This window comes from Schistocerca serialis, unplaced genomic scaffold (genome assembly GCF_023864345.2).
Source record: "Schistocerca serialis cubense isolate TAMUIC-IGC-003099 unplaced genomic scaffold, iqSchSeri2.2 HiC_scaffold_1189, whole genome shotgun sequence".
Classification (NCBI taxonomy): domain Eukaryota; kingdom Metazoa; phylum Arthropoda; class Insecta; order Orthoptera; family Acrididae; genus Schistocerca; species Schistocerca serialis.
This window is the reverse complement of record NW_026047391.1, coordinates 177,501-182,500: the sequence shown is the minus strand read 5'-3', so window position 1 is coordinate 182,500 and position 5,000 is coordinate 177,501. Positions and strand designations below refer to the sequence as shown.

The window sequence follows — 5,000 nt, the reverse complement described above, 5'->3', positions numbered from 1 at the left end:
CAACTACGAGCTTTTTAACCGCAACAACTTTAATATACGCTATTGGAGCTGGAATTACCGCGGCTGCTGGCACCAGACTTGCCCTCCAATAGATACTCGTTAAAGGATTTAAAGTGTACTCATTCCGATTACGGGGCCTCGGATGAGTCCCGTATCGTTATTTTTCGTCACTACCTCCCCGTGCCGGGAGTGGGTAATTTGCGCGCCTGCTGCCTTCCTTGGATGTGGTAGCCGTTTCTCAGGCTCCCTCTCCGGAATCGAACCCTGATTCCCCGTTACCCGTTACAACCATGGTAGGCGCAGAACCTACCATCGACAGTTGATAAGGCAGACATTTGAAAGATGCGTCGCCGGTACGAGGACCGTGCGATCAGCCCAAAGTTATTCAGAGTCACCAAGGCAAACGGACCGGACGAGCCGACCGATTGGTTTTGATCTAATAAAAGCGTCCCTTCCATCTCTGGTCGGGACTCTGTTTGCATGTATTAGCTCTAGAATTACCACAGTTATCCAAGTAACGTGGGTACGATCTAAGGAACCATAACTGATTTAATGAGCCATTCGCGGTTTCACCTTAATGCGGCTTGTACTGAGACATGCATGGCTTAATCTTTGAGACAAGCATATGACTACTGGCAGGATCAACCAGGGAGCTGCGTCAACTAGAGCTGAGCAGCCGGCCGCCCGGGAGTGTGTCCCGGGGGCCCGCGCGAACACGCAAGCGTCCGCTCAATTATTCTGCAAACAGGAGGAGGCTGAGCTCCCCTGCACAATACACCTCGAAACCCTCTCAGGTCCCGGCGGCGCGCAGCGCCGTCCTAAGTACTTGGTCGGGTTCGAGAGAGGCGCAATCGCCCGGAGTTTGGCGAGTAGACGCTTTAGGTGCGACCACCCGTGCTCCCAACTGAGCTTGCCGCTGCCGACAGAGGCCCGGGAGCGTGCTGTCGTGGCATTGCCGGCGGGAGACAACACGCGCCACCTACGGTGGCCGGCAGCTCCAACGCCAGCGCCACAGAAGGACAAAAGCCCCACTTGGGTGCCGAAGCGAACTCTCCCAGCACAGCGCACGCGCCAACACGTCCGCACAGCTGCGATACAATCCACCTGCGAGAACCGCAGAGGCGACCGAGCAGCAGACGGCGTCGCGGCGCCGAGCGCCGGGCGGCGGCGCATCCTCAGCGCACACAGTCCTCAATCGGACCAGCACACTGCAGATGTCCACCGCGCTTCGCACCGGGCCCGCGAGGACCTACTTTGGCCGCACGGCGCCGCGTGCAGGGTGCGCCGGCGCGCAGCTACGCCGCCTGCCGCCTCCGTCGGCCGGCGCGCCTGCCACTGGCCGCCCCCACCAGCCGGCTGTAGCGCGTGCGCCCACGCACCGCGCGGCCAGCACGCCGGGAGGCCCCCCCTCACCGGCCGGGGACGGTCCCACCCAGCCACCGCCGCGTATCGCTTCACACCCACATGCCATTCACGTTCGTGGGCATGGTGGGTATCGCTGAAACAACCGGTTGGTAGCTCAACCGATCGTCGCCATCACTGATTCACCTCTAGCGAGAACAACCGCACCACAACGGTTTACCAGTTCTTCATTTGCGTAACGTCACCAGCAAACGTAGACGTCCATCGCCATTTGCAAATTCAACGATTGTTGCATGCCTGTGTCAGGTGTCACGACACACTATGTCTGCCCACATACACGCAACAACATGTGCACGCTTCGCGAACACGTGGAAGGTGGCCCCCGTACGTATGCGATGTCCATTGCGCGAACGACTGTCAACCGGCCTCTGTCGCATGTCGCAGATGTGGAACGCAGTGCACCATGCTATCACGGTGTGTGAGAAGAGACGACTACGTCTGACAACACGCGCCACTACATCAACAGACGGCTCATGCCGATCGCCATCCACGGCATACCATACTGCAATCCAGCTCTTATAGGGAGACGACATGTAGCTGAGTGCACAATATTTGGACCGTATGGTTCGCCGTTGTTGGCGCAGTCGTGGTACGGTCACACATGTACCACGATGTATCATTCAGTACATGAGGACCAATGTGCAGTACAGTGTGTGATTTGGACGTACAACATCAGCGGACAGTTGACACAAGCCGTACCACAACGTAGGCTGTGCTTCGCCATGCGAATGCCAATGAACAACTGCGAAGGGCATTGAGCATGTACGTCCTGCTGCCATCCGCATTACAGTGTATAGCTGCAAGGTGTTTAACATGAAGCGATACTCTGGGGACCGGGCAGTGCGAGTAGCAAACTATATTGCGGGGGTTGCAGTTAGGCAACACTACACTAATTTAACGCGTCGTATGACAATTACAGAGCAGGTTAAGGCCCAACGTGTGTTGGGTTAAGGCCCAACGTGTGTTGGGTTAAGGCCCAACGTGTGTTGGGTTAAGGCCCAACGTGTGTTGGGTTAAGGCCCAACGTGTGTTGGGTTAAGGCCCAACGTGTGTTGGGTTAAGGCCCAACGTGTGTTGGGTTAAGGCCCAACGTGTGTTGGGTTAAGGCCCAACGTGTGTTGGGTTAAGGCCCAACGTGTGTTGGGTTAAGGCCCAACGTGTGTTGGGTTAAGGCGCAACGTGTGTTGGGTTAAGGCGCAACGTGTGTTGGGTTAAGGCGCAACGTGTGTTGGGTTAAGGCGCAACGTGTGTTGGGTTAAGGCGCAACGTGTGTTGGGTTAAGGCGCAACGTGTGTTGGGTTAAGGCGCAACGTGTGTTGGGTTAAGGCGCAACGTGTGTTGGGTTAAGGCGCAACGTGTGTTGGGTTAAGGCGCAACGTGTGTTGGGTTAAGGCGCAACGTGTGTTGGGTTAAGGCGCAACGTGTGTTGGGTTAAGGCGCAACGTGTGTTGGGTTAAGGCGCAACGTGTGTTGGGTTAAGGCGCAACATAGGTTAGGTTAAGGCGCAACATAGGTTAGGTTAAGGCGCAACATAGGTTAGGTTAAGGCGCAACATAGGTTAGGTTAAGGCGCAACATAGGTTAGGTTAAGGCGCAACATAGGTTAGGTTAAGGCGCAACATAGGTTAGGTTAAGGCGCAACATAGGTTAGGTTAAGGCGCAACATAGGTTAGGTTAAGGCGCAACATAGGTTAGGTTAAGGCGCAACATAGGTTAGGTTAAGGTACAATATAGGTTAGGTTAAGGTACAATATAGGGTAGGTTAAGGCGCAACATAGGTTAGGTTAAGGCACAACACGGGTTAGGTTAAGGCACAACACGGGTTAGGTTAAGGCACAACACAGGTTAGGTTAAGGCACAACACGGGTTAGGTTAAGGCACAACACGGGTTAGGTTAAGGCAGAATACGGGTTAGGTTAAGGCACAATACGGGTTAGGTTAAGGCACAATACGGGTTAGGTTAAGGCACAATACGGGTTAGGTTAAGGCACAATACGGGTTAGGTTAAGGCACAATACGGGTTAGGTTAAGGCACAATACGGGTTAGGTTAAGGCACAATACGGGTTAGGTTAAGGCACAATACGGGTTAGGTTAAGGCACAATACGGGTTAGGTTAAGGCACAATACGGGTTAGGTTAAGGCACAATACGGGTTAGGTTAAGGCACAATACGGGTTAGGTTAAGGCACAATACGGGTTAGGTTAAGGCACAATACGGGTTAGGTTAAGGCACAATACGGGTTAGGTTAAGGCACAATACGGGTTAGGTTAAGGCACAATACGGGTTAGGTTAAGGCACAATACGGGTTAGGTTAAGGCACAATATGGGTTAGGTTAAGGCACAATATGGGTTAGGTTAAGGCACAATATGGGTTAGGTTAAGGCACAATATGGGTTAGGTTAAGGTACACATTGTTGTAAGGAAAGGTGTTTTGGGGGGGGGGGGGCGGCAGTTTGTTGATTGTGATTATCGTAAGTAAATGACTGCGGCATCATCTGATTTGCCACGTCAGTGTGCACCTTTGGCTCATAACAGGCGGCGCTCTGATTCCATGCTTGTGGCAGACCTGTGTCTTTCATTCCTGCCATTGTTTGTGTGGTGTGACAGGAGGCAGTATTGTGATGTTGGGTGCACCCCTGTGTGGGACATGTGTGGGTGTTGGTGGCTTAGCTGAGCAATGGTGGTTGTCGGAAGGGTGGGATATTCTGTTTTCCGAGTGGACCTCCCGGTCTGGTTATGATAGTGTGGATTGTCTAATGTGGCAGAGAGGATGCACTGGGTGTTGTTCCATGCTGGTGCTTACATATCGTCTGCGTGCCTGTTACAGGCAGAGAGTAGTGCGTGATAAGAGTGTCTGGCTGACGTGTGATTGTGAGCAGAGTCTTTCAGCATGTATACGGACAGGTCTATACATTATCTGTATTCTGATGGCTCTATCTATTACTAATCAGCGCCGTGTATACGTTTAATCCGGTTCCAGTCGAAACTATTGTATCTCTGTACATTAGTGACACGGCGAGCCCGGTATGTAGTTACTCGTCTCGGCAGCTTCCACCGGTGTATGGCAAATGATTATAAGGAATCAGTCTAGTCGTCAATACCGATAGTCTGACGTCACATGTCTGGGGTGGGGGACGCTGCGCCCTTCCGGTGGGTCATGGCCTAGGAAGACTCTTCCCACGCAGGGGGGCTTGGACTGTCATTGACTCTTCCGAGTAATATACTTGCCGTACGTTTTTGCGACTGCGAGTGCAACGCTCACCGGTACCGACATGGATGGAGCGCCTCCTAGCTGCCGCTGAGCATCTGCATTCGTACAGAGAGCAACGCGATCGCGTCTGTAGCTCGTACGTGGTACAGCTCGCAGCTCATGTATATGGACAGCGGGAATGTCGCATATTGGACATAACTCTTCATGAAACGCACGTTATAGGGGTGGATTGCACATTGCGAGTGCGAGCAAAGTCCGCCGTTCATCCGCTGGAGTTGCGAGTTGGGCGGTTGGGGTGGGGCACGAACGGGTGCAGGTGGAGTGATTGCCGGTCCACGACTTCGTGCGGCAGAGGCGCTGGCGTTGG

General features: G+C 53.6%; 1 non-coding gene across 1 annotated transcript in view; it reads right to left on the bottom strand.

The window, feature by feature from the left end:
- LOC126434511 (small subunit ribosomal RNA) overlaps positions 1-652 on the bottom strand; it is a 1,910-nt gene extending 1,258 nt beyond the window's left edge. The window contains exon 1 of the ribosomal RNA XR_007579281.1: positions 1-652. This exon is cut by the window's left edge and continues 1,258 nt beyond it. This is a non-coding gene — a ribosomal RNA (small subunit ribosomal RNA).
- Between the last annotated feature and the right edge of the window lie 4,348 nt (positions 653-5,000).